Consider the following 11,602-nt stretch of genomic DNA (forward strand, 5'->3'; position numbering starts at 1 on the left):
GTTACAAGGGTTCCTTAACTCCGGAGAGTTCTCTTGCTCTTCTTCTCCTAGAGTTCAGGTCTACTCAGCGTCGTCCTTCTTCTCGATGGGCAAGGACCTCCTTTTGTATCTCAAGGGGATACCACATGCACCGCCTCTACCTACTCTTCTTTCGGGTGGGGACCCACCCTATCTTGACCGGAACTCGACCCGTGCCTTCGCCTGGAAGCTAAGCCACAGCTTGTCCTCAAGTGGGGCCCAGCGCCGTCCCTCGCCTGACACGGGGGACAGCCCTGTCATTCCCCCATTAATGGATGAAGACTTGTGGTGGCCGCCTTCCGAATGACCCTCCGATGGGACGGGTCATACCTACCTCCACTCCGCCAGGAGCAGACGCGACGTGGGAGCACGGTTGTCGGTCTAGTCAGACATGACCGGTGTCATGACCGGTCACAGACCGGTCATTCTTGATTATGGCGCGTCAAATGCGCACGCCGCACGTCTGCCTCACTGCATTAAATGCGACAGGGGGCAGTTGGGGCGTTGCACGCAATAAAGGATGCTCAGCCTGGGCCCCCTCCTCGCTAGCTCCCCCCGCCAAATGGCGGCTGGGCGAGGGCCTCGGGGCGAAGCGGTGCAAGGGCCCGAGGGGCATGACGTGGCACCCCGAGGCCCCGACCCCCCCTGGCCGCTCCAGCGGTTCGCGGGCTGCGGGGGCAGGACCAGGCTGTAGGACACGCGGCAGAATAGGAAGGTAGATTCCTCACACTTCGCATACCCCCGGTCCCATATCTCCGACAGTAGCCCCCGGCACCATATCGGACATTGGCCTCCTGAGGTCGGTCTGACGTGGTGCCTCACGACTTCCCAAGCTAGGGTTGCGGGCCCGGCAGGGAATCTAAGGGAATGCTGCCGAGTGGCCAAGTTGGCGTATCAACCACAGCAGCGGTTTGGCCGCCACTGACCGTGCTGATGATGAGGATGTTTAAGACACGAAAATCGGGGGGTCGGTTAGACCACGCCTCGACTCCTTCGCTCGCTACTCATGCGGTGGTACTGGCGACGGTTCGCCTAGGTTGCGCCCGTGACCGTTGCGTGCCCTACGCCGAGTGTGCCGCTGACGGGTGCACTAAATGCGGGGCGCGGATTCAGTGGGCGATGTGATGAGTGGACGCGGGAAATGATGAGACAACCGCGGGCGCGAGAATCGTGGAGGCAACCGTGAGGGCGTGAAACGAGGAGGCGAGCGCAGGCGAGGTGAGGATAAAAGGATACGGAGGCAGGGACTTTGCATTCTTCCTTTCGCCAAGTGCTCACCCGCCTACTCACCCGCCTACTCGCTCTCTAAGCCCTAACATTCTCGCCAATTCACACTACTCCGCGCGCCAAGCCCTTCGCCGTTTCTCCGCCGGCCATCATGGCTCAAGACGCTGGCGACACAGTGCTCCCGGCATCACGCATTATGGCGGATAGGCACCTTAGCCTCCCCCGCAAGACCATGCCGGAAGGCACCGTCGTGAGGGCGGGGGAGTTGCGGCCACGGCCGCGATATCCGGAGGGATCTGTGCACCTCTTGTCCTTTGCTATGGTGGGGTTGATTCCGCCATTCTTCGGATTCTTCCACGAGGTTTTGGATTTCTATGAAATCCATGCCTTGCATCTCGCACCCAATGCTGTGATGACGCTGCCCATCTTCGCACATCTGTGCGAGATGTTCATCGGGGTGCGGCCGATGATGCGGCTGTTCCAGTCTTTCTTCATCCCGCAGCTGCTGCAAGGTGCGGTGGTGGGGGGATGTTACTTCCAGCCCCGGCCAGCCACGGCGGGGCAATACATCGAGAGTCATCTCCGCAAGAAATGAGTGGACTGGAGGAAGGACTGGTTCTACATCGCGCTGCCGGACCACCCGCGACTTCGGCTTCCCGCTGGCCCTCCCGAACGATCCGCCGCATGGCTGGCGGTTTCAGAGTTGGGCGAAGAGTACGACGCGGTGCAGGATCGCCTCAGGGGCCTGTGAAGCCTAGGCCTCACAGCGGCAATGGTCTTTGGCGATTATTTCCGCCGCCGCATCGCGCCTCTTCAGGATCGATCCCGTGGCGCATGGGAGTACACTGGTCCTAACGACCCCATGCGCACGCATGTGGGTGAGCGCTGGGAATGGGGGGAGGAGGACGCGAAGACGGTGATTCGGCGGGTGTTGGGTCTAGACTCCGCCGAGCAAACACTGATTCCAGACGGGATCCTTCCCCTCTGCTGTGACCGCGATCGGGAGAGCATCCTGGCTGTGATGTCGGCCGGCAGGAGCCGGTCCTACCGGGGCGGCGCCGGTGGCAGCGCTGCCGGCGTGAGTGGCGGTGACGCGACCGTATGCGGGAGTCGGACAAGCGGACCCGGCGGGGGTGGCAGCTCCGGGGCACCCGGCCCGAGCCACGGACCCAGGGACGACTCGGCCAGCGACCTGAAAGGGAAGCGGAAGATGCCCAAATCTCGACCGCCCTCTCCCCCGCGTGGAGGGGGCGCCGAGCGTGTGGCGGACCGACCGCCAGCAGGCCACAAGCGCCCCGTCGAGCCTGAGGCCGGACGGAAGAAGAAGCGGCTCCGGAAGATAGGTCAAACGGAGCCGTGTTGGGGGAGCTTCATTGAGCCCCTGAAGTGGACTTTCAACCGCCCTCCCCGCAGGTACCACTGCCGGCACCCACTACGGTGCTTTTTACTCATCTCGGTCTCTTGTTCCTTCCTCTTCTTTTTCTTCATTAACGCCATCGGGGTTCTCTTGTAGCGAGATTCTTTCCCAGGGGATCTCGGGGTCCGACCCTTTGCAGGGGATGAAATCCGAACGAATGGAGTGGCCCGGGCTTGGCCGATCCAGGGCCGTGGGGCCTTCACAGCCTCTCGGCGGGGCCCACGGGCCGCACACCGGGTCCGACCCCGGGCTAACCTCAGCCGGGACTCGACCCACTGCGAGCGATAGCGGCGGTGACGTCCCTCCCGGGGGCGGCTCTGAGACCGGGATCCATGCGGAGCGCCACTCGGGATCGGGGGGCGAGGGAGGTCGCGGCTCGGAAGCCGAGGCCGGAGGCGGCCTTGAGCCCGAGGTCGAGGCTGAAATTGGGGGCGGGCACGAGCCCGAGGCCGAGGCTGAATCTACCCGAGGACCCGAAGCGGGGGCCGAGAGGGACGGCCGCTCCCCCTTGCACTTGGGACGCCCTCGGGGCTGGTCGCGCAGAAGGGGGGCTGAGAGCAGCCCCCAGTCTCGCGGGGGATCCAGCAGCACTCTGTCGTCCTGGGGACGGACCGCGGCTTTTTCTTCTCCGACTCCGGCAAGTATGGAGCCGCTCCTGCAGGTGCTCGCTGCCGCCGATTCCACCGTCCGGGAGGGGCTCAATGCCAATGTTCAAGCCCTGGCGGAAGAGCGAGCGGCCCTGGAGGCAGAGTGGGCACAGCTCGCTGCGGACCGCGCGCGGGTTGACGAGGGACGCGGCGCCGTGGACGACATGGTGAAGGTGGGACGCAAAATGCGCCAAGCCCAACTAGCCGAAATCCAAGCGGGACTGGCCAGACCGAGGCTATGACGACCGGGGGTCGGGGACGGCCGTGTGTAGGCCCTTCCGAGCCCCCAGGGTTCGGCGCAACCCGGGGCGCGGCCCGTGTTTGGGCTCCCTTTCGACGGTTTTCAGGTCGCCCCACGGCACTTACGGTTCGGAGTAAGCACGAACTATCATTTGAACCAGGACAAGCCAGAGGAAAGAGTGAGAAAAAGGGGCGCATAACGGCCTTCACACTAAGTGGAAAAATTTATTGCTTGGAAAGGGAAAAGGATACACAGTGGTAGCCTCCGGCCAAGCTCGCACAAGCCGAGGTGTTGTGCGGGGGTTGGCCCGAGCTCCTGGAAAGCAAAAAATCTCGACGCTATGGATAGAAGCGACGAAGGTGTTTGATATTCCAGGGGTTAGGCAACTCCGTGCCATCCTCCGTGGTTAGTCGAACGGAGCCTGGCCGGGGAACGCCGATCACTTTGTATGGCCCTTCCCACATTGGCGAGAGCTTGCTCAGCCCTAGATGTGATTGCACGCGGCATAGGACGAGGTCGCCAACTTGCAGTGACCGGGCCCGGACGTGGCGCTGATGGTAGCGCCGCAGGCTTTGTTGGTAGCGCGCGGCACGCAGGGCCGCACGCTTTCTCCGTTCTTCAAGATAGTCGAGGTCGTCGCGGTGAAGATCATCCTGGTTGGCCTCATTGTACAGCGTGACGCGAGGCGATCCCAGGGAAAGCTCCGAAAGTAGGATAGCCTCGGCGCCATACACCAGGAAAAAGGGCGTTTACCCCGTTGCGCGGCTTGGAGTGGTGCGATTTGCCCACAACACGGCGGGCAATTCCTCGAGCCACGAATCCCCGTGTTTCTTCAGGACATTGTACGTCTTGGTCTTGAGGCCTTTGAGGATTTCGGCGTTGGCTCGCTCGACTTGGCCGTTGCTCCTGGGGTGGGCGGGCGAGGCAAAGCACAATTTGATGCCCATGTCGTCGCAATAGTTGTCAAATAGCTCACTGGTGAACTGGGTGCCGTTATCTGTAATGATGCGGTTGGGCACTCCGAATCGGGATGTGATGCCCCTGATGAACTTGAGGGCGGAATGCTTGTCGATCTTGACGACCGGGTAAGCTTCGGGCCACTTGGTGAACTTGTCGATGGCAACGTATAGGTGCTGATACCCGCCTCGAGCCGTCTTGAATGGTCCAAGGATGTCTAGCCCCCAAACCGCAAAAGGCCAAGAGAGTGGGATGAGCTGCAAGGCTTGGGCCGGCTGGTGGGTTTGCTTGGCGTGGAACTGGCATGCCTTGCACCGCTGGACCCATTCTTGGGCATCTTGCAATGCAGTCGACTAGTAAAAACCTTGTCGGAAGGCTTTACCGACCAAAGTTCGTGAGGCCGAATGGGCCCCGCACTCACCCTGATGGGTGTCGGCTATGAGCTCGATGCCTTGCTCTCGAGAAACACACTTCAAGAGTATCCCGTTGGCGGCACGCCGGTAGAGGGTCCCTTCTATGAGGACGTACCGCTTGGAGATGCGCGCGAGCTTCTCAGCTTCTGCGCGATCCTCAGGAAGAGTATTGCCGTCGAGATACGCCCGGATGTCAGTCATCCAAACGACCTGATGAGGGGGGTCGGGGTCGACCCCCTCGGGCCCCGAGGGCCGCGAGTCGCCAAGGGTCGGGGCAGAGGGCGTGTCGTCGGGGTCCCTCGAGGGGTTCGGTCGCGCCGATGGCTGCGCGAGTCTTTCCTCGAAGGTCCCCGGGGGGAGTGGGGCTCGTGCCGATGCAACACGCGACAACTCATCAGCGACTGTGTTGTCGCGTCGGGGCACGTGCCGGAGCTCGAGTCTGTCGATGTGATGTTCCATGCGCCGCACTTCGCGGACATATGCGTCCATTTGTGGGTCGGTGCACTGGTACTCTTTGGATACTTGATTCACGACCAGCTGGGAGTCACCTAGGACCAGGAGACGGTGGATGCCCATTCTGGCCACCGCCCTCAATCCCGCGAGGAGTCCTTCGTATTCCGCCATGTTGTTCGTGGCTCGGAAGTCGAGCCAAATGACATACTTGAGGACGTCCCCGCTTGGCGATGTCAGCGTGACTCTGGCGCCTGCACCTTGAAGGTTGAGGGAGCCGTCGAAATGCATAACCCAGTGCCCGCCATGAATGTCGGCGTTTGGGTCCTTTACATCTCTGGGGAGGAAGGAGACGTTGGGTGGAACAGGTTCGTCCACTGGGGTCCACTCCGCGATGAAGTTAGCTAGGACCTGGCTTTTGATCGCGTGTCGTGGTTTGAAGTGCAGGTCGAACTCAGCCAGCTCGATGGCCCACTTTACAACCCGACCAGTGCCCTCTTGGTTGTGCAGGATTTGGCCGAGAGGGTAGGATGTCACTACGGAAACCCGATGCGCTTGGAAATAGTGGCGTAATTTCCTTGAGGCCATTAAAACTGCATAAAGCATTTTCTGGGCCTGTGGGTATCGGGTCTTCGCATCTCGGAGTGCCTCGCTGACAAAGTAGACGGGCCGCTGCACCTTTCGGCGGGGCCGGTCCGTGTTGTTAGGGGCAAATGATCTGGGGCGCCCTTGCTCAGGGGCCTCGGGGGGGGGTCTCGAGTCATGTTGGGATCATAGGCCTCGGGACCACTCGCCAAAGCCTCCCCTCCTCCCACGGGGGCCTCGGGGTCCTCCTGGGACTGGGGGCTTCGGGCACAGGGCCATCGCGAGTTAAAGGGGCCTCCGGTCCGCTTTCTTCGCGCTCGACTACTAGGGCGGCACTCACTACAGGGGGGTCGCGGCCAAGTAGAGTAGCAACGGTTCCTCCGGCCCCGGGGCTACCAAGATGGGGGGCGGGGGGCGGGGTGAGGTAAGCTTTCAGCTTGTTGAGAGCTTGCTCAGCCTCCTCCGTCCACACAAACGGCCCAGAGCTCTTGAGGAGCTTGAATAGAGGTAGTGCCCTCTCTCCCAGCCTCGATATGAATCGACTTAGGGCGGCCATGCATCCAGTGACGCACTGCACATCCCTAAGCTTGCTGGGGGGGGGGGAGGGGGCGCATCCTCTCTATCGCGCGTATTTTCTCGGGATTAGCTTCTATGCCTCGGGAGGAGACTAGAAAACCGAGAAGTTTGCCCGCCGGCACACCAAACACACACTTATCAGGGTTCAGTTTCACGCATGTGGATCTAAGACTGTCGAAAGTTTCGGCCAAATCCTGCAGCAACGTGTCCTAGTGGCGCGTCTTTACCACCAGGTCATCGACATACGCCTCTACATTGCGCCCTATCTGATTACTCAAAGTAATACGAGTCATGCGCTGAAAAGTAGGACCTGCATTCTTTAACCCAAAAGGCATAGTTGTATAACAAAAGGTGCCCACAGGAGTAATGAAGGTAGGTTTTTCCTCATCTTCCCTAGCCATGCGGATCTGGTGATACCCAGAGTAGGCATCTAGAAAACACAAAAGGTCGCACCCCACAGTGGAGTCGACTATCTGATCTATGCATGGTAGAGGGAAGGGATCTTTAGGGCATGCCTTGTTGAGGTCCGTGTAGTCGATGCACATCCGGAGCTTGCCGTTGGCCTTCGGGACGACCACCGGGTTCGCCAGCCACTCCGGATGGATAACCTCGCAGATGAAGTCAGCCTCCAAGAGCCGCACCACTTCCTCTCGGATGAAGGCCTGTCGCTCTGGGGCTTGATGTCGCACTTTTTGCCGGATGGGTCGCGCATCCGGCCGCACGGCGAGGCAGTGCTCGATCACCTCCCTGGGGACCCCGGGCATGTCCGATGGCTTCCATGTGAAGACGTTAGAATTTGCCCGCAGGAAGGAGACGAGTGCGCTTTCCTATTTGGCGTCCAGGGTTCCACCAATTTTGGCGGTCTTGGACGGATCATCGCCAAGGGGGATCTCCTTGACGGGCACCTCATTAGCCGAGGTGAGGCGCTTCTTGGAGGCACGGGACGCGGTGGCCTCCGGGGCCTGCGGCTCCGTGGCCACTGCCAGGTTGTCGGCGCGTTGCTCCGCGCAGGCGAGGGCGACTTTGACATCGCCAAAGACGGTGATGGGAACAGCAGGGCCTGGCATCTTCATCTGGAGGTAGGCGTAGTGGTTGGTGGCCATGAACTTCACTAACGTAGGTCTGCCCAGGACCGCGTTGTAGGGCAGATTGAGGTCCGCCACATCGAAGTCGATTCGCTCGGTGCGGAAGTTGGTGGAGTCACCGAATGTTACCGGGAGCTCGACGTGTGTCTCGGAGTCACGCCAATGATCAGCAGCGACGACTGGAGCTTCATCCCCGGGGCCTTGAGCGCATCGAAGGCGGCTGGGGAGATGATGCTCAGGCTGGCCCCCCCGTCAACCAGGACACGCTTCATCCTGACGTTGTGAATGGTCGGGGAGTGTCACGCCCAGAAATTCCCGAATAGAATTCCCAAGCAGAATGTGCATTAAAACCCCCATCCAGGACCGGCCGGGCTACACAAACGACAATGTTGACATACAGATCCACGTCTTACAAACATTATAAAAGTCTTACATAAATGTAGCGGAAAAACAAAAGATAACTGGAGCTAAGCCTTGACTTGATCTGCAGCGGGAACACCACTCCACAGGTATCCTCGACGGCACGGACGAAGCCTACTCCTCGGAGAAACCACCATCGGACACATACTCATACTCTAGGGTTGGGGAAAATAGAGCAAGACTGAGTACTACCCACTGTACTCAGCAAGTCATACCGGAATAGGGGTATGATGCAGGGATTTATCAATGGATAGCTATAAAGGTTCATTTGCATAACACTGGCATTTATAAACAGAGGTAGAATGCGAAAATAGTTGTAATAATTAATCAATATTAACCTACCCCCCTTAAACGGAATCTCGACCCCGAGATTCGGAGGAGCTGGCGAAGAGGTGCGGATGGGCGGCCTTCAACTCATCTTCCCTTTCCCAGGTTGCTTCCTCCTCAGAATGGTGGCTCCACTGAACCCGGCAAAACCTGGTGACCTTGTTTCTAGTCCTCCTTTCGCTGGTCTCAAGGATACGAACTGGCCTCTCCACATACGTCAGATCTTCTTGGATATCGATGTGCTCCGAATTGGCTTGTTCTTCGGGTACCCTCAAGTACTTGTTTAATTGGGATACGTGGAACACGTCATGGATACCGATCATATTGGATGGAAGTTCTAGCTGATACGCAACTTCTCCTCTTCGTTCCAAGATTTTTTATGGTCCCACGAAGCGTGGTGCCAACTTGCCTTTCGTCTGAAAACGGTGCACTCCCCGGAGCGGAGTAACACGAAGGTACACATAATCTCTTGCTTCAAAAGTGAGCTCCTTTCGGCGGTTATCCGCGTAGCTCTTCTGTCAAGACTGGGCAATTCTCAACCTTTCCCTGATGGTTCTGACTTTCTCTTCTGCTTCCCTTAGCACCTCTGTTCCAAACAGTTGACGCTTGCCTGTCTGATCCTAGAAGAGAGGGGTGCGACACTTCCGGCCGTATAATGCTTCGAACGGTGCCATTTGAAGACTAGCCTGGTAATTGTTGTTGTAAGAGAACTCCGCATACGGCAAGCTTTTGTCCCAAGCTCCACCAAAATCAAGTGCGCAGGCCCTTAACATGTCCTCCAATATTTGATTGACTCGTTCGGTCTGACCATCGGTCTGCGGATGGTAGGCTGTGCTGAAATTCAACCGGGTTCCCAATTCCTCTTGCAATTTCTGCCAGAACTTTGAAGTGAATTGGCTCCCTCGATCAGATACTATCTTTTTGGGTACTCCATGTAGACACATGATTCTCGAGAAGTAGAGCTCTGCCAACCTTTTGCCCGTATATGTGGTATGTACTGGTATGAAGTGAGCAACCTTAGTGAGTCGATCCACGACTACCCAGATTGAATCGTGACCCGATGATGTTCGGGGCAGTCCTGTTATAAAGTCCATTCCAATCTCCTCCCATTTCCATTCCGGGATTTGAAGAGGTTGGAGTAAACTTGCTGGCCTTTGGTGCTCTGCCTTCACTCGTTGGCAAACGTCGCAGAGTGCGACGAATTCAGCTATTTCCCTTCTCATGCTAACCCACCAAAACTTTTCTTTGAGGTCTTGATACATTTTGGTGCTGCCTGGATGAATGGAGTACTGAGTCTGATGAGCCTCGATGAGTATCAGATCCTTCAGTTCCTTGTCGTCAGGTACACACAATCTTTCTCCCAACCAGATTGTGCCGTGTTCATCTTCGTGGAAATCCCGGGCTTTTCCGACTCTCATGTTCTTTTTCAGCTTTGCTATTTCAGGATCATTTGCTTGAGCGGCTCTGACTTGATCCACGAGCGTAGGTCGTGCCTCTAGAGTGGCTATGAATCCATGTTCAACGACTCCCACATTGAGACGTTTCAAGCTCCTGCTGCAATTCCTCGGTGCATAGGGCATTGCAGTAGCTTTTCCTGCTTAATGCATCTACCACCACATTGGCTTTTCCCGGATGGTAATGAATGCTCATGTCATAATCTTTGATTAGCTCCAACCATCTTCGCTGTCGGAGATTTAGATCCAGTTGGGTAAATATGTATTTCAGACTCTTGTGGTCCGTATACACTTCACAGCGGTTGCCAATCAGATAGTTCCTCTAGATCTTCAAAGCATGAACCACTACTGCCAATTCCAGGTCATGAGTTGGATAATTCCCTTCATGTGGACGCAACTGCCACGAGGCATATGCGACCACTCTGCCCTCTTGCATTAGAACACATCTAAGCCCGTGGTGGGATGCGTCGCAATAGACTTGGAAGTCTTTCATCTGGTCGGGCAGAATCAGAACTGGGGTGGATACTAATTTCTTCTTGAGCTCCTCAAAACTCTTGTCACACTCAGCTGTCCATTTAATCTTCTCATCTTTCTTAAGCAACTGAGTCATGGGTCGGGCGATCCTGGAGAAGTTTTCGATGAATCGGCGGTAATAACCCACAAGTCCAAGAAAACTACGAATTTGCGACACGGTCTTAGGTGGGGTCCACTTGGTAACTGACTCCACATTCGATGGATCAACTGCCACACCTTGAGCTGCAATAACGTGACCTAGAAATTTGACTTCAGACAACCAGAAGTCACACTTGCTGAACTTGGCGTATAACTGGTGCTCCTTCAACTTCTCGAGTAACAGACGGAGATGTAGCTCATGTTCTTCTTCGAACTTTGAATAGATAAGTATGTCGTCGATGAACACCACAACAAACTTGTCGAGAAATTCCATGAACACATTGTTCATCAGATTCATGAAGAATGCAGGTGCGTTGGTAAGTCCGAAAGACATAACCGTGCACTCATATAGCCCGTACCGAGTGGTGAAGGCTGTCTTTGGAATATCCTCTTCCCGAATTCTCAACTGGTGGTAGCCTGATAGTAGGTCTATCTTAGAAAACACTTTAGCTCCTTTCAGTTGATCAAACAAATCATCGATCCGCGGTAAAGGATATTTGTTCTTGATTGTGACCTCGTTGAGTGCGCGATAGTCGATGCACATCCTCTTCGTCTTATCCTTTTTCTCCACAAAAATGACCGGTGCACCCTAAGGTGAGGTACTTGGTCGAATGTGCCCTTTCTGCAGCTACTCATCGACCTGCTTCTTAACCTCTGCTAGCTCGTTGGCTGCCATTCTGTACGGTCTCTTGTAAATTGGAGCGGTTCCCAGTGCCAAGTCAATCCGGAATTCAATCTCTCTCTTGGGTGGCATGGTAGTGAGGTCTTCGGGAAACACTTCTGGGTACTCGCAGACTATGGGAATCTCTTCCAATTTCCTCGAATTCTTCTCCTCGGTGACCACTGGGATTTCCACCTCAATCTGATTCAAAGAGACCCCTTGCTTTGGTGAGATTGGTGATTTGTACACTACTGTTTCTCCCTTCTCGTTGGTCAAGGTGACTGTGCGATTCGCACAGTCAATGACTCCCTTGAACTTGGTCAGCCAATCCATCCCAAGAATGACATCTAGGTCTTTGGATTCCAGAAGAATGAGGTTGGCTAGAAATGGTGATCTTTGGATTTCTATTGTTATAGAAGGGCTGAATTGTACCGAAGTGGAGCTATTCCCTG

Source organism: Oryza sativa, chromosome 9 (assembly GCF_034140825.1).
Source record: "Oryza sativa Japonica Group chromosome 9, ASM3414082v1".
In the NCBI taxonomy this organism is placed as follows: Eukaryota; Viridiplantae; Streptophyta; class Magnoliopsida; order Poales; family Poaceae; genus Oryza; species Oryza sativa.